Here is a 19,241-nt window from a genome sequence, read left to right as displayed (position 1 = left end):
TCATGCCTTTATAAAGAAAATTACTTTTGGACACAAGAACGAAAGAGAGTTCTTGTTGAAAAACCCCACATACCTTGAATGATGAACTTTAGATCGATACTCATTTTTGAGATGTTAATCGTGCCTTTGAAAGATGGTTCTTGGAGTTCTTGAACTAAGAACTTGGAATCTTGAATAAATTTGCAGAATTAATGGTGAACTTTGGAGGTTCTTGAACTAGGAACTTGGAATCTTGAATAAATTTGCAGAATTAATTGTGAACTTTAGAGGTTCTTGAAGTTGGATGTAGGAGCTTAGGGTTTTCTTTTTGAGGAAATTTGATGAAATATAACATATAATGCTTCTAATAGGCTTTAATATAGGGTTTGGACTGATTTTGGGTGAGGGGTAATGACCAAAATGCCCCTAAAAATTAAATAATTCTCAAATCTGTCCATTGGTGTAATGCTTTGATAGTCTAAAGTAGATCAACCATAACATTTTACTCTGATATCCAAATTGGATGAAACCAATTTCATTAGAAAGAAGACTAATATATTTCCGTTGATATATAGTATCTCACCCAGATCATTTTGTATAAGGAGTTATGATCGTTTGAAATTGACCCAAAAATTTTCTTTTGATAGGCTGAAGTAGATCGACCATAACTTTTTTCTTCGATAGACAAATTGGATGAAACCAATTTCATTGGAAAGAGGACTCGCAGAGCTTTCCGTTGATATATAGTAGATCACCCAGATCAATATGTACAAGGAGTTATGATCATTTAAAGTTGTAAAAAAAATATGCCAAGCCTCAGTACTTTTACCTGCATGTTTTACTGTTCACTACTATTCATGGTTCGATCGGAATGTTCATAACTCGTCGCTCGGGTGTCTTTTTTGGATGATCCACATATATTTGGAAATCTTATTCGATACTCTACGCAATGGTGGGTCATAATCTAAGACATTCTGCACGGAAAAATTTATAATTCATTCTAGAAGATAGAACCTAACACGTTTACGCACAAAATTTCAACACAAAAAAATTCCTGGGGTATTACACAGTGTCAGCTATTAAATCTTATACATGTATTCTCACACTTATGATAGTTAGTCAGCTATTATTATTATTGTTCATTCATATGAACCCCATGCATTTAGCCTACCTTACATGCATACCAGTATATTCAGTTGTACTAACGCATTCATGCTATGGTGTTTTATACCATAGGTTCAGGGACACGAGCCCCAAAGAAGCATTAGATTCCAGTCTTAACAGTTAGAGTTAGAAGTGAATCCTCATCCTTTGAGGACATTATTATTTCTCTATTATCTCATTATTAGTTTGTTAGTTGAAGTTAGTTGGGGACATTTCACATCAATTCCTTACTCATTCAAACAATCCTGTTTAGAGGGTTTCTAGACTATCACATTTCAGACTTCAGTATTTTAAGTTTTGTTTTGGGTATCATATTACCCCACACAGATGTTATATTATTTAGATTATGTTCAGTATTGAACCTTATGGCCTTTCAGTATATGTTTTCACATTATTATGTTATATTATGTAATGTATAAGTATAGATATCAGGCATGGGTCAGCTTGTGGTCCTTCGGGGTCATGAGCACCATGTAGCATTTCAGGCACTAGGCTGGAGGAGTTACAAACTTAGTATCAAAGCCAGGTTCAACAGTGTCCTAGGGAGTATGAAAGCCGCATTTAGTAGAGTCTTATACATGGGTGTGTTGTGCACCACATTTATGTACAGCAAGCTATGAGAAATTTCAGGAACAGTTTCCATTCTTTCAGTATTCATGTCGTGCCGGTGAGCATAATCTCAAGTCAATCTCTCTGTGTAATCTTTTTCTTCAATTTATTTCAAAATATGCCTACCAAGAGAAGAAATCAGTCAGCCCCTCAGCTCGAAGAACCTTTAGGCGACATTTACTACTTTTACTGTTGTAGACCAGAATAATGGCCATCTTCGTTCCGGCCAACCCAGTGGCCAATTTAGCAGAAACCATAATTTGGGACTTCACCCGAATGTTGCAGGATTTTTCTCACACTTGGTTCAAGTAGTGGAAGTCTGAGAGGGTAGATAATGCAGGTTTAGTTGAGTGGGAGGAGTTGTTTTAAGCTTTCCTTAATCGATTCTTTCCCCTAGAACTTAGAGAAGCTAAGGTACTAGAGTTCATCAACCTTAGGCAGGGCAATTTGACAATGAAAGAGTATTCTCTTAAGTTTACTCAATTAGCCAGATATGCCCCTCATGTGGTTGCAGATAGCTGGGCAAGGATGAGTAAGTTCATCTCAGAGGTGAATGATAATGTGGTAAATGAATGCATATCTACCAAGCTAAATAGTGGCATGACATTAGCTAAACTTATGAACCATGCTCAGAAGATAGAGAAACAGAAAATTAAGATGAGGGAGAAGTAGAATAAGAGAGCAAAGATAGGTAGTTTCAACTTTGCTTAGCCTAAATTAGAAGAAGGAAACCATTCCCAGTTTCATCTTAAGCCATCAGTTCTAGCTCCTTCTATATCCAGTGCTCTAGCTTTTAATTTTAGAGTTAGAGCGCCAGGCTCTTAGTCTCAGGACAATGTTAGTAGCGCCCGTACTTATCCCCTTTGTCAAACTTGTGGTATAAACCATAAGGGTGTTTGCAGATCTGTTAGTGATGTGTGTTTTAGATGTGTCAAACTAGGCCATAGAGTTTGAGAATGTTCTCAGACAGGTTACCAGCGTTAGCAGAATCATTTCATAGCTCAATACGGTTGAGCAAATCAGCCGAGTACCACTTCCAGTGTTACTAGTGGGTAATGCCCAAATAGACTCTATGCTCTCCAGACTTGACAGGATCAGAAAAATTCTTCTAATATAGTTACTGGTACGTTACATATCTTTCATGTGCATGTTTACGCTTTGTTAGATCTAGGAGCTTTTTTGTCTTTTGTTACTCCTTATATAGCAGTTGATTTCGAAATTAGTCCCAAAGTTCTAGTAAAGCCCTTTTCAGTCTCTACCCCAGTGGGTAAAACCATCATAGCCTGGGGGCATACAGGAACTGCCCGGTTATGATATTTCAGAAAGTCACTTCAACAGACTAAGTGAATTAGAGATGACTTTTTTTGATGTCATTCTTGGCATGGATTGGCTTCATTTCTGCTATGCCACAGTCAACTACAGAAACAAAATAGTCCAGTTTCAGTTCCCAAATAAACCCGTCCAAGAGTGGAAGGGTAGTGTATCTGCATTCAGAGATCAGCTTATTTCCTACTTTCGGGTAAGGAAATTGATATCTAAGGGATGTGTCTATCATTTTGTTCATGTTAAGGATTCCAGTTTTGAGACTCCTAATCTTGAATAAGTTCCAGTTGTAAATGAATATTCAGACGTTTTTCTAAAGATCTTCTAGGAATTCCTCTGGAAAGGGAAATTGATTTTGGCATTGATCTTCTTCCAAATACTCAGCCTATCACTATTCTACCCTACAGAATGGTACCAACAAAACTCAAAAAATTGAAAAAATAGTTGAAGGATCTCTTAGATAAGGGATTTATCAGACCTAACATTTTCCCGTGGGGCACACCAGTCTTATTCATGCACAAAAAAGATAGTTCTCTTAGAATGTACATAGATTATCATCATCTCAATAAAGTCACAGTTAAGAACAAGTATCTACTTCCTAGAATTGATGACTTATTTGACCAAACTTAGGGTGCCAGTTATTTATCCAAGATAGACCTCAAATCCGGCTATCATCAGCTCAGAGTTAGAAAATGTGACATTCCAAAGATAGCGTTCCAAACTCGATATGGCCATTTTGAATTCCTAGTCATGCCCTTTGGTCTTACCAATGCCCCAGTAGCTTTCATGAACTTAATGAACCAGGTGTTCAAGCAGTACTTGGACATGTTAGTGATAGTCTTTATAGATGACATTTTTGTTTACTCCCGCTGTGAGCAAGACCATTCAGACTATCTTAGAATTGTTCTTCAGACTCTCAGAGATTATTAACTATTTACCAAATTCAGTAAGTATGAATTATGGCTAAGGTCAGTAGCATTCCTTGGTCATATTATTTTCGATGATGGCATGAGAGTAGATCCTTTAAAGACCAAAGTAGTAAGAAACTTTCCTTTCTATATCTCTTCATCAGATATCAAGAGTTTTTTGGGTTTGGCTGGCTATTACAGATGTTTTGTTGATGGATTTTCTTCTATTTCATCCTTTATGTCTAGATTGACTCAGAGAAAGGTCAAGTTTTAGTGGTCAGATCTTTGTGAGAAGAGGTTTTAGGAGCTGAAGACTCGACTCACCTCAACCCCAGTTCTAGCATTACCAGATGGTTCAGATGGGTTTATAGTGTGTTGTGATACATCTAGAGTGGGTTTAGGTTGTGTCCTCATGCAGCATGGTAAGGTCATATCCTACGCCTCCAGAAAACTTAAACCTCATGAGAAGAATTATCCTACTCATAATCTTTAGTTAGCAATCGTAGTCTTTACCTTAAAGATTTGGAGGCATTATCTCTACGGAGTTCTTATACATGTCTTCACAGAACATACGAGTCTTTAGTATGTATTTTCTTAGAAATATCTCAATCTTTATCAGAAAAGGTGGTTAGAGATCTTGAAAGATTATGACATAAGTGTCTTTTATCATCCGAGCAAGGCCAACATAGTGGCCGATGCTCTCAGTAGACTGTCTATGGGTAGTGTTTTTAATGTGGAAGATAGTAAGAAGAAGTTAGCTCAGGAAGTCCATCAACTTGCCAGACTAGGCGTTTGCTTAGTCTATTCTTCAGAGGGTGGTGTATGTATTCAGAGTAGTTCAGAATTATCTCTAGTTTCAGAGGTGAAAGAAAAGAAAGATAGATATCCTAGCCTTGTCAAGTTGAAAGAGTTAGTCCAAAATTAGAAAGTAGAGGTTTTCTCCCAAGGGGGAGATAGTGTCTTACGTTGTCAGTGTCATCTCTGTGCTCCAGATATAGATGACTTAAGGCAGAAAATTCTTGCAGAAGTGCATGGTGCGTGCTACTTCTTTCATCCAGGGGCTGAAAAGATGTACCGTAACTTGTGGGAGATCTATTGGTAGAGCAGGATGAAGAGAGATATTGCAGAGTTTGTGGCTAAGTACTTTACATATCAGCATATTAAGATAGAGCATCAAAAGCCTAGTAGTCCTATGCAGGAGTTCAATACTTCCACTTGGAAGTGGGAAGAAATGACCATGGACTTCGTGATGAGTTTTCCTTGAACTCATTATCAACATGATTCAGTTTGGGCCATTGTAGATAGAATGACCAAAATAGTCCATTTTCTTCCAGTTCATACCTCTTATTCAGCCAAGGATTATGCCAAACTCTACATCAAGGAGTTGGTCATGTTGCACAGTATTCTCTTATCTATTATCTCAGACAAAAGTACCTATTTTACCTCTCACTTTTGGAAAGCATTCCAAAAGGCTCTTGGTACCCAAGTTCGTCTTAGTACAGCCTTTTATCCTCATACAGATGGTCAAGTAGAAAGGACCATTTAGACTCTAGAAGATATGCTAAGGGCGTGTGTAATCAATTTTAAGGGTAGTTGGGATGACCACTTGCCTTTGATTGAGTTTTCATACTACAACAGTTATTATTCCAGTATTCATATGACTTTGCGTGAAGCTCTCTAGTGTAGGAGATGTATTTTTTTGATTGGTTGGTTCGAAGTTAGTGAGGCTTCAGTTATAGGGCCTAACTTGGTATTCAATGCCTTAGAAAAAGTTTAGTTGATTAGAGAAAGACTCCGGGCTGCTCAGAGCCAACAGAAGTATTATATAGATATTCGTAGAAAGGACCTCGAGTTCTAGATTGGTGATTATGTATACCTTAAGAACTCTCCTATGAAGGGCGTAAAGAGATTCATTAAGAACGGAAAGCTCGGTCCTCGATATGTCGTTTCCTTCAAGATTCTCAGTCGATTTAGCAAGGTAGCTTATGCGGTCGAAATGCCTTCAGATCTAGCCTCTGTTCATCCAGTCTTTCATGTCTCTTTGCTCAAAAAATTCATAGGTGACCCATCAGTTGTAGTCCCTATTCATAGTATAGATGTTCATAATAACCTCTCTTATGAAGAGATCCCAGTCGAAATCCTAGACTATTAGACTCGTAGATTGAGGAACAAAGAAGTCCCTTTAGTTAGGGTTCTTTGGTGAAATCAGTCCATCGAGGGAGCTACTTAGGAAGCAGAAGTAGACATGCATACCAAGTATCCTCACCTCTTCTCTGCAAAGTCAGATCAAGCTCAAGTAACAGTTCTCTTTAAGCTTACTCAGTTTCATATTCAGTATTCATCATAAACTTGGTATCAAATACCATTGCATATTCAGTCAAGCATTCATGTATCAATTTAGTTTTATAATTATGTATTAGACATGCATTCTCATTGCGAGAAAACTTAGTTTCTCAGAACACTCAGTTACGCATTCATGAATCAGTTACACATGCCTTAGATATGCATGTTCAGTATGTTATGTTCAGCTTATCAGTCCTGTCAGTCATGAGATCATGTTTCAGTCATTTATGTTCAGTTCACATTCAGCTTATTTCTTCCCTCTCAGTTAGTCTTATTCGAGAATGAATGTTCTCAAGGGGGAGATATTGTAATACTCGTGCCTTTTTCTTAGCTTGAAGCCATCTTAAGAATGTTAGAACTTGCTTTGATATACGAATCCATTTTTTTACACGTGGTATTTTTAAGATTTTCCCTTTCTATCACATGGGAAATTGATTAAGCTTTCCATTGATACAAATTTAATCAAAATCCAATGTCAGATGAGGATGTTATGGTTGAAATATAGAAAGTAGCAAAATCACCCAGGTGAGACAGTGTAGGCGAAGGACCATCAATCATGACTGTCGCATCGAGACAGTGAGTTAGCTTTCTGAAAATGTACAATGGCGAGGTCCGATGGACCATCGACCCAGCGATGGACAATCGCATCCCACCATTGCTCATTGGTAGTAACTCCTAGTTCTGTCTCAGTCCAATGGAGAGGTTTGATGGACCGTCAACCCAGTAATGAACCGTTGCACCCAATTGTTAGATAACCCGCTTAGTTATTTTAAGTCATTTTAATTGGGTTATTTTGGTTATTTACCACCCGCCTATATATACCTAGTTATATCCGATTTCAGCCATTTTTTTCATTATTATTTCACAACAACAAATTAGGATTTCTCTCAAGGATCAATTCCCAAGAACAAGAAATCCTAGGTGCCTAATTCCAAGATAATAATTCAAGTTTTCCTCCACAGAACTTTAAGAAATCACAATTCATGGACTTTTTTCGTCCTATGAAGCCCAAGAATGCCTTTTCCAACTTCAAGTTATGGATTTTTATTATGATTTTATGATTGGGCTGCTCTTGTTCATGTTGATAAATGAGAAATTAAATTCTACTCCATGTTAGGTGATAATTTCTATGTGGGTTTAATTATTATAGATATAGATTCATGCAATCTTATGACTAAACCCTTGAATGATAAAACTAGAATTGAATCATAATGTTTAATTGTTGTACAATGATGTTTACCTATTCCATGTCTACAATATGTTTGATTAAATGTCTAGATGAAGGAAAATAGCTCAACTAGCAAGATATCATGAAATCCCCATGTATGTACTAGTTTATGCCTAGCACATGTTTGATGAAATGCTTCAATAAATGTATTATGGATTATGATGCTAGTCATGTGTTAAAGTAAGTCATGCTTTGTTAGTTTATTTCCATCGAGTCCTGGGGGTACTTGTACCTGAAACATTAGCTGTGTGCCTAGAGCCATGTCATGTTTTCACGATACTCTCAGTCAAGCTGACTATCTTATGACTCAAGAAATCTCCATGATCTCATGAACTCAGTCAGTTGTTAGATATTAGTAGTGTTCTATCAATCATCAAAATTTATTAACCCAGTTCATATTCAGTTCAATAAATAATGTTCAGTGTCTATTCAGGTGGGAGTAGAAATTAGCATCAAGCAAACCCAAGGATGGGAACTCACCTTCCAGATTAGGGTGTGATTCTCAGAAGAAATCCTAGTGTTCCAAAACAATGTAGCTAGCATAGGTTGAGACATCTAAACTTCCAATCTAGGGTTAATGATATGGCTTAACCTGTCAGATTAGAGTTCCCACCGTTCTCATTTTGAGTACCTGCCAGTATAGGGTCCTAATAGCTTATCCTTACCAGTGGTGCGGTATTGATACCCTTCCAATTGAGGTTATAGATTGGACCCCAATCCAGCCATAATGGCCCATTATGGGCACATCAGTTAAATAAATACTTCCCACAATTTCAGTATCAATCTCTATAAAAGAACTCTGATAGTTCTTCAGATTTTAGGACTGTTAGAAACAATCAACTCAGATACAGTACAAAACTCAGATAGTTCCAACATATTTAGGATTGTCACCTATAGTCACTCATGTTATCAGTTATACCAGTTATCAGTATGTCATGTTAGCAGTACTCAAATTTAGTAATTATGTATTCATGGTATCAGTATAAGTTATTACGTCTCATGCATGTATTATCACTCTTACGATAGTTAGTTAGATATTATTATTATTGTTCATGCATATGAACACCATGAATTTAGCCTACCTTACATGCGTACCAGTACATTCAGTCGTACTGATGCATTTGCTCTATGGATTCTTATATCATAGGTTTAGGGACACGAGCTCTAGAGCAGTAGTAGATTCCAATCTCAGCAGCCAGAGTTAGAAGTAAGTCCTCATTCTTTGAGGACATGATTATCTCTCTATTATCTCATTAATTAGTTTGTTAGTTGGAGTTAGTTTAGGACATGTCCCATAAACTCCTTATTCATTCAGACAGTCAGTTTAGAGTCTTTCCAAACTATCACGTTTCAGACTTTACTATTTTTGTTTTTGTTTTGGGTATCATATTACCCCACACAGATGTTATATTATTCAGATTATGTTCAGTACTGAACTTTATGGCCTTTTTGTACATATTTCTACATTATTATGTTATATTATGTAGTGTACAGGTACAGATATCATTCATGAGTTAGCTTTTGGTCCTTTGAGGTCATGAGCACCATATAATATTCTAGGCACCATGCTCAGGGCGTTACTAAATGGATTTCAAATCTAGGTTCAATAGTGTCCTAGAAAGTCTGAAAGCCGCGTCTAGTAAAGTCTTCTACATGGGTGTGTTGCGCACCACATTTATGTCAAGAAGGCTATTAGATATTTTTGGAACAGTTTCCCTTCTTTCAGTATTTATTTCATGCCAGTGAGCATAATCTCAAGTCAATCTCTCTGTCTAATCCATTTCTTCTCTTTATTTCAGAATATTCCTCCCAAGAAAAGAATCAGTCAGCTCCCTCTGCCCAAAGAACCTTTGGGCGACCATGTTTCCTATGCGGAATTTAGGGCCATATTTACTACTCTTGCCCAGTCTGTTGCTGCCCAGAATAAATGACCAGATATTGTTCTGGCTAACCTAGTGTCCAATTCAATAACAACCATAATTTGGGACTTCACCCGAATGAATCCTCCAAATTTTCTTGGGTCTAAGACAGACGAGGACCGTCAGAAATTCCTAGATCAGGGGAAGAAGGTGATTGATTTCATGGGGGTGAATACTATTGAGAGTACCGAGCTAGCTGCATATCAATTGAAAAATATTTCCTATACTTGGTTAAAGCAATGAATGTCCGAGAGGGCAGACGATACATGGTCAGTTAAGTGGGAGGAGTTTGCTTCAGCTTTCCTTGATCCATTCTTTCCCCTAGAGCTTAGAGAATCTAAGGTATAAGAGTTCATCAACCTCAGTAGGGAAATTTGACAGTGAAAGAGTATTCTCTTAAGGATGAGTAACTTTGTCTCAGGGGTGAATGATAACATGGTAAATGAATGTAGATCTGCCATGCTGAATAGTGACATGACATCAGCTTGACTTATGACACATGCTCAGCAGATAGGGAAGCAGAAAATTAAGATGAGGGAGAAGCAGAATAAGAGAGAAAAGGCAGGTAGTTTCAACTTTGCTCAGCCTAAATTAGAAGGAGCAAACTATTCCCAGTTTCTTCCTAAGCCATCAGTTCCAACTCCTTTTTCAGCCAGTGCTCCAGCTTCTAAGTTCAAAGATTGAGCACCAGGCTCTCAGTCCCAGGACAATGATAGCAGCGCCTGTACTTATCCCTTTTGTCAGACTTGTGGTAAGAACCACAAGGGTGCTTTTAGATCTGGTAGTGATGTGTGTTTTAGATGTGGCAAGCCAGGCCACAGAGTTCGAGAGTGTCCTCAGATAGGTTCCCAGTGTCAACAGAATCATTCCGCAGCTTAGTTCGGTTGCCTAAATCAGTAGGGCACCACTTCTAGTGCTACTAGTGGGCAACGCCCGAATAGACTCTATGCTCTCCAGACCCGACAGGATCAGGAAAATTCTCCTATTGTAGTTACTGGTAGGTTACAGATCTTTTATATGCATGTTTACGCTTTGCTAGATCCAGGAGCTTCTTTGTCTTTTGTTACTCCTTATATAGAAGTTGATTTCGGAATTAGTCTTGAAGTTCTAGTAGAGCCCTTTTCGGTCTCTACCCCAGTGGGTAAAACCATCATAGCTCGACGAGTATACCGGAACTTCCCAATTATGATAGTTCAGAAAGTCACTTCAGCAGACTTAGTCGAATTAGAGATGACTGATTTTAATGTCATTCTCAGCATAGATTAGCTTTATTCCTTCTATGCCATAGTCGACTGCAGAAATAGAATTATCCAGTTTTAGTTCCCAAATGAGCCCATCCTAGAGTGGAAGGGTAGTGTATCTGCTTTCAGAGCTCAGCTTATTTCCTACCTTTGGGAAAGGAAATTGATATCTAAGGGATGTGTCTATCATCTTTTCCATATTAAGATTCCAATTTTGAGACTCCCAGTCTTGAATCAGTTCTAGTTGTAAATGAATATTAAGACATCTTTCCCAAAGATATTCTAGGAATTCCTCCCAAAAGGGAAATAGACTTTGGCATTGATCTTCTTCCAAATACTCAACTTATCTCTATTCTACCATATAGAATGGAACCAATAGAACTCAGAGAATTGAAAGAACAGTTGAAGGGTCTCTTAGATAAGGGATTCATCAGACCCAGCATTTCCTCATGAGGTGCACCACTCTTATTTGTGTGCAAGAAAAATGGTTCTCTCAAGATGTGCATAGATTACCATCATCTCAATAAAGTCACGGTCAAGAACAAGTATCTAATTCACAGAATTGATGAATTATTTGACCAACTTTAGGGTGCCAGTTATTTCTCCAAGATAGACCTTTGATTCTTAGAAGCAATTCTAGGGTTGATGATGTGGCTTAACTTATCAGATTAGGGTTCCCACCATTCTCATTTTGAGTACCTATCAGTATAGGGTCCTCATAGCTTGTCCTTACCAGTTGCGCGATATTGATACTCTTCCAATTGGGGTTACAGATTGGACCCCAATGCATCCATAATGATGCATTAGGGGCATGTTGGTTAAATAACTACTTCCTACAGTTTTAGTATCAGTCTCAGTAAAAGAACTTAGATAGTTCTTCAAATTTTTGGACTATTAGATACAGTCAACTTAGATACTGTACAAAACTCAAATATTTCCATCAGATTCAGGATTTCCAGCTATATTCACTCATGTAATTAGTTATATCAATTATTAGTATGTCATGTTATCAGTACTCAAATTCAGTTATCATGTATTCATGGTATCAATGTTAGTTATAATATCTCATGCATGTATTATTATGCTCGTGATAGTTAGTCAGCTATTATTATTGTTCATGCATATGAACCTCATGCATTTAGCCTACCTCACATGCTTACCAGAACATTTATTCATACTAACGCATTCGCGCTATGGTGTCTTATACCATAGGTTCAGGGATACGAGCTCCAGAGCAGCAGTAGATTCCAGTTTCAGCAGTCAGTTAGAAGTGAGTCCTCATCCTTTAAGGACATGATTATTTCTCTATTATCTCATTAATTAGTTTATTAGTTGGAGTTAGTTGGGGACATGTCCCATCAACTCTTTACTCATTCAGACAGTCATGTTTAGAGGCTTTCTAGACTATCATATTTCAGACTTCAGTATTTTTAGTTTTGTTTTGGGTATTATATTACCCCACATAGATGTTATATTATTTAGATTATGTTCATTATTAAACCTTATGGACTTTTAGTATATGTTTCTGCATTATTATGTTATGTTATGTAGTGTACAGGTACAGTTATCAATCATGAGTTAGCTTGTGGTCCTTTGGGGTCATGAGCACCATGTAGCATTTAAGGCACCAGGCTCGGGGCGTTACAAGTATATGGCAATTACAAAGGCTGTAAATGTAGCAATTTGGCTTCATGGGTTTCTTAAAGACTTGGGAGTTGGTCAGAAACTATTTGAGAAGTATTCTTACAGACAGAGTGCTATTCATTTAGCAAAGAATCAATTCTTTCATGCACGGACGAAGCATATTGATGTTCGCTATCATTTTGTGCGTGAAATTCTCAAAGAGGAGGAGATACTTCTCCAGAAGATTCATACTACGGAGAATCCTATAGATATGCTGACTAAGGTGGTTATAAGAGCTAAGTTCGAACACTATTTAAACTTGGTTAATATCCTGTACATTTGAAGTTTGCGCCTCACAGCGCAAAATTGAAAGCACCGCAAAAGTCTATTTTTATTATTTGTTTGTTTGAGAAGATTTGTATTTTGGTGGGATTGAAATTGAGCCAAGGTGGAGATATTTTTTTTTAGCTCTTTTTCTCCCACATCATAGTTTTACTATTTGGGGAGGAGGTTTTAGAGTTATTAAATAACTCTTCCTCCTCCTATTTGAAATATCCCAAATTTTTTTCTCCAACAATTAATAGAAAAGGTTGTCTTGAGCGGTTCTCGGAGATTAATCCTTTTTGGATGAACTCCATTATCAAATTTTTCTAGTGTCTTAGTATTTAATATAATTTGTCGGGTATTTTTGTTAGTGTTTTGTCTGGTTCAATTGTTCTGAACCAGTTCATTTCACTAAGTTGTTTTGTTATAGTAGGAAAATTACCCAATTTTCCCAACATATTCCTCTATTCTTCAAACCTTCATATAAGTGACCGATAAATATTCTCCGGGTATCCGCATCATATATCCATCGAGGTCAGTACTGTGAATTACTCGTAGAAGAAGAAGATTCCTTGGATTTTGATTAATATTAAACTGAATGGTCGTGGCAAGAGATCAATTGATGATAATTTACTCAAAGTTATATTTAGGAAAGAAGAACCACTTCAATATATGAATGCTTCTATGAACATGACCTCTACGGCTCTACCCTAGTTGAATAAATTATTCCTGTTGAATCTAGTCAACTAATAATATTAATAGAAGTAATTGGTAAGAAATTTCTGTGAAGTTTCTTAATGTCTACTCCAATTGATTCAAATATTATTACTAGGAAATTCCTTCAAATACCAGTCCCCTCCACCGTCCCTACAAGAAAACTACACTCTAATATATATATATAATGGACAAGTAAAAGTTACTAGATATTACCAGTTAAATAGTAAGTGCGAGTTTTGGCTAAGGTCAGTAGCATTCCTTGGCCATATTATTTTTGGTGATGGCATTAGAGTAGATCCTTAAAAGACCGAAGCGGTAAAAAACTGGCCTCGCTCTGTCTCTCCATCAGATATTAGGAGTTTCTTGGGTTTGGCTGGCTATTACAGGCAGTTTGTTGAGGAATTTTCTTCTATTGCATTCCCCATGTCCAAATTGATTCAGAACAAGGTCAAGTATCAGTTGTTAGATTCTTGCGAGAAGAGTTTTTAGGAGTTAAAGACTCGACTCACCTCAGCTCCAATTCTAGCTCTTCCAGATGGTTCATATGGTTTCATAGTATATTTTAATGCATCCAGAGTGGGTTTAGGTTATGTCCTCATGCAACATAGTAAGGTCATAGCCTACGCCTCCAGACAGTTAAAGCCCCATGAGAAGAATTATCCTACTCATGATCTTGAGTTAGCAGCCATAGTATTTGCCTTGAAGATTTGGAGGCATTACCTCTATGGAGATCATGTAGATGTATTCACAGATCATAAGAGTCTACAGTATGTCTTTTCTCAAAAAGATCTCAATCTTCATTAGAGGAGATGGTTAGATATATTGAAAAATTATGACATGAGTGTGCTTTACCATCTGGGAAGGCTAATGTTTTGGCTGACGCTCTCAGTAAACTCTCTATGGGTAGCGTTTCTCACGTAGATGGTAGCAAAAAAAATATAGAATAGGAAATCCATCAGATTTCCAGATTGGGTGTTTGCTTAGTCAATTCTTCAGAGGGTGGTATACGTGTTCAGAGTAGCTCAGAATCATCCCTAGTTTTTGAGGTGAAAGAAAACCAAGACGGGGATCCTAGCCTTGTCAAGCTAAAAGAGTCAGTTCAGAATTAGAAAGTAGAGGTTTTCTCCTAAGGGGGAGAGAGTGTTCTTCATTAGCAGGGTCATCTGTGTGTGCCAGCTGTAGATGACTTGAGGCAGCAAATTCATGCAAAGGTGAATGGCGCGCGATACTCTATTCATCCAGGGGCCACTAAGATGTACCGCGACTTGTGGGAGATCTATTTGTGGAGTTAGATAAAGAGAGATATTGTAGAGTTTGTGGCTAAGTGCTCTACATGTCAGTAGGTTAAGATAGAGTATCAAAAACCTAGTGGATCCATGTAGGAGTTCACCATTCCTACTTGGAAGTGGGAATAAGTGAACATGGACTTCGTGATGGGTTTGCCTCGAACTCGTCATCAGCACGATTCAATTTGGGTTATTGTAGACAGAATGACTAAGTCAACTCATTTTCTTCCAGTTCATACCTCTAATTCAATCAAGAATTATGCAAAACTCTATATCAGGGAGTTGGTCAAATTACGTGGTGTTCCATTATCTATCATCTCAGACAGAGGTACCCAATTCACCTCTCACTTTTGGAAAGCATTCCAAAAGGGTCTTGGTACCCAAGCCCATCTCAGTACCGCGTTGCATCTCAGTTCTCCTTAAGCTCATTAAGTTTCATGTTCATGTTCCCAGTATAAAATTGGTATCTACTACCATTGCATACTCAGCCATGCATTCATGTATCAGTTCAACTATAAAATCATGCATCAGCTATCCATTCTCATCTTGATAAACTCAGATTATCAAAACACACCACCACACATTCATGTATCATTTATCCATGCATCAAATATGCATAAGTTTAGTGTATTTAGCATGTCAATTATGAAGTCATGTCTCAGTTATTCACGTTCAGTTCATGTTCAGCTTATCTTTTATCCCCTCTTAGTTGATTCTTATTCGAGAACGAATGTTCCTAAGAGGAGATATTGTAATACCCCATACAATCCTAAGTTTGAAATTCAGATCATTTGGCTTTACAAGCATCAAGACTTAGAAAATTTTATAAGTGTTTAACACTTAGTTTTATTTTAGACCTCCAAACTTCGGGGATTTATTTAATGACCTTCCTGACCTTTGTTTTTTGATTTCCAAGTTGCGCTGTAATACAACCCGGGAGAGTTTCAGCATTTTTGGAATACATTTAGAGCATTTTTGGATTTCAAAATAGTAGCATCATGTGATTAGCATGCGACACATGCTATATCGCATGGCCCTTGTATGCTATAGAGTGTGCGGCGCATGCTATTCTGCAGAGGGATGGAGCATGCGACCCACGCTCCATCGCACGCTCCCAAAATTTTCCAGTGCCCAGGTCATGAACTTAAGGACAAAATGGTCCTTTTCCCTACTACTATATATACTCAAAACATGGGATTAATGCCATTTTTCACCAAAATATACTCCTTTGGCTGAAATTCTCTCAAGAACAACAAAGAAAAAGTCTAGGGTTCAATTGGGGATTTCAAGATTCAAGCTGATTTCACCGTAAATTCCATGGATTCTTAATCTCGAGTATGTGTAGTGTTCATCTATGGATATATTTCGTCCATAGAGCTCAAGAACCATATTTTAAATACTATTTTGTGACTTTCTTGTTGTGATATTGGCATGTATATGTTAATGATTTTTCTTTAAGTCTCAAGATGATATCTAAAGGTGTTTTTCATGATGTATTTGTGGTTATTAGTTGAAACCCACGATCTTTGTGTGGCTTAATATTGTGAAATTCATGAGCACATACCTAAGCTAAAAGAATGCATGCAAAGTGTTTGATAAATTGTCTAGGATGATAGAATTTATGTCCCATGCTTTAATAGTACTTAAATGACTAGTCCATGCTCTATGCTTTATGATTTCACATGAATTCCACGTAATTGATATGTGTTGTTGTCGTGCTATGGATTGAGCATGATATTGATGCTACGCAAGTATACACATGTTGTATGAATTATCTTTCCATGTATTAAGATATTAAGAACTATGCTTAGTGTGAAATCCCCTACTTATGATATTGTAAATTATGGACTCTACTCTTATGATCAAGTCAGTCATGCATGTCAGTTTCCTTCCATCAAGTCCTGGGGGTACTTGTACCACAAAAATATAGTTGTGTGCCTATAGTCATGTCGTGTTATCACGATAATCTCAGTCAAGCTATGATCTATAGAACTCAGTCAGTCATGTGACTCAGGAAATCTCAGAAATCTCATGATCGCAGTTAATTCTCAGATAGTAATACTATTCCATTAGTTAATGAAAGTCAGTTACTCAGTCCATGTATAGTCAGTTAAATCATGTTTAGTCTCTTCAGATGGGAGTAGAAGTTAGAACCGAGTGAACCTAAGGATGGGAAATCACCTGCCAGTTTAGGGTGTGATTCTTAGCACTCATCCTTGTGTTCCAGAACTACGTAGCCAGCGTAGGTTGAGACATATTAACCTGTCATATTAAAGTTGATGAGGTGGCTTAACCTATCATTTAGGTTTCCCACTATTCTCATTTTGAGTACTTACCATTTATGGGTCACTCACAGCTGTCCTTACCAGTGGCGCGGTATTGACACCCCTCCAGATGGGGCAGAAATTAGACCCCAACTCAGCTATATGCATTATTGGGGTATGTTAGTTAAAAAACTACCTCCCATAGTTTCATACTCAGTACCAGTAAAAGAACTCAGTGGTTCTTCATATTTTAGTATATCAGGACTGTCAGATACAGTCAATTTAATTACAGAACGAAACACAGATAGTTCTATCAAATTTAGGACTGTCAGACATAGTCATCCATTTTTTCAGAATTCTAGTACCAGTTATGTTAGATATCAGTAAACCATGTATTATAGCACAGATATAGTTATCATGTATTCACGATTTTAGTTACTATGTATACATATTTGCACTCTCATGTTCATATTAGACAGTCAATGGGCATTGTTTATGCATGTAAACCCTTGCATTTAGCCTACCCCACTCGTATACTCAGTACTTTCAGTGGTATTGACACATTTACGCTATGGTGCTTTCTTTTATGTCACACCATAGGTTCAGAGTCATGAGTTCTAGATCAGCAGTAGTAGTATCATTCCAGTACGCAGGGTTGCAGTGAGTCCTCATCCATCAAAGGATGATATTATTTTATTTCATTCATTATTTTAGTTTAGTTTTGCCGGACGGAGTTAGTTGGAGACATGTTCCTTCAACTCCTTATTTCAGACAGTACATAGAGGCTTTCAGATTTAGCTCAGATTTGATTCAGACTTCAGTTGGTTTGGGTATTTATCACCCATATGGATGTTATATTTTGTCAGACACTTTATTCAGTTGAACGTTATGGCCTACTGTTCATGTTTTCTGTATTTTACATATATATTATGCAGTGTACAGGTACATATATTAGTCATGGGTTAGCCTGTGGTCCTTCGGGGTCATAAGCACCGTGCAACATTCCAGTTCAAAAAAATTAGGGTGTTACAAACTTGGTATCAGAGCCTAAGGTTCAATAGAGTCCTAGGAAGTCTGAAAGCCGCATCTAGTAGAGTCTTGTGCATGGGTTTATTGCGTGCCACATTTATGTGCAAGAGGCTATGAGATGTTTTAGGAACAGTTTTCCCTCTTTCAGTATTTATGTCATTCTTGTGATCATAATCTCAAGTTATACTCTCAGTCTAATCTGTTCTTCTCTTATTTCAGAATATGCCTCCAAAGAGAAGAAACTAGCCAACTCCTCAGCCCAGAAATCCTTTGGGCGAACATGTTTCTCATGTGGAGTTTAAAGCTGCATTCACCACACTTGCTCCGTCTGTGGCTGCCTAAAATGAATGGCCACCAGTTATTTCAGCCAATCCAGTGGTCAACTCAGCCGTAGCTAGGATCCGGGACTTCACCCGAATGAACCCTCCATCTTTCTTTGGGTCTAAGTCTGATGAAGACCCTCTGGAATTCATTGACCAAGTCCAGGAGTTCATAGACATCATGGGAGTTACTTCTTGTCAGAGTGATGAGTTATCCGCATACCATTTATAGGATGTTTCTCACACTTGGTACAAATAGTGGAAGTTTGAGAGATTAGATGATGCAGGTCCTATAGAGTGGGAAGAATTTGTCATGGCTTTCTTAGACAAATTCTTTACCTAAGAGTTGAGGGAGGCAAAAGTTCTAGAGTTCGTCAACCTTAGGTAGCGGAATATGACAGTTAAAGAGTATTCTCTAAGATTTACTCAGCTAGCCAGATATGCCCCTTATATGGTTGCAGACAATTGGGCTATGATGAGCAAGTTCGTGTCAGGGGTGAATGACAGCGTGGTAAATGAGTGTTGGTATACGATGCTGAACAGTGATACGAATTTAGCCAGGCTCATGACCCATGCTCAGCAAATAGAGGAGCAGAAGATTAGGACTAGGGAGGGGCAGAACAAGAGACAAGATCAGGCAGTTTCAGTTTTGGTCAACCCAAGTAAGAGGGAGAAAACTATTCACAGTTTTGTACCAAGTCATCAGCTCTAGTTCATTTTTCATCTAGCACCCTAGTGTTGAAATTTAGAGATGGCAATAGAGATCAAACACCAGGCCCTAAGTCTCAAGGCAGTGTCAGCAGTGCCCGAACTAATCCTCTGTGTCAGACTTATGGTAAGAACCACAAGGGTACCTGTAGAGATGGTAGCGATGTTTGTTTTGGTTGTGGAAATCCAGGCCACAAGATTAGAGAATGTCCACTGTTAGGTCTACAGGGTCAGTAGAATAGTTCCACAGCCCAGT

Source organism: Capsicum annuum, unplaced genomic scaffold (genome assembly GCF_002878395.1).
Source record: "Capsicum annuum cultivar UCD-10X-F1 unplaced genomic scaffold, UCD10Xv1.1 ctg5258, whole genome shotgun sequence".
Taxonomy (NCBI): Eukaryota; Viridiplantae; Streptophyta; class Magnoliopsida; order Solanales; family Solanaceae; genus Capsicum; species Capsicum annuum.
Note: the sequence above shows the minus strand (reverse complement) of the source record.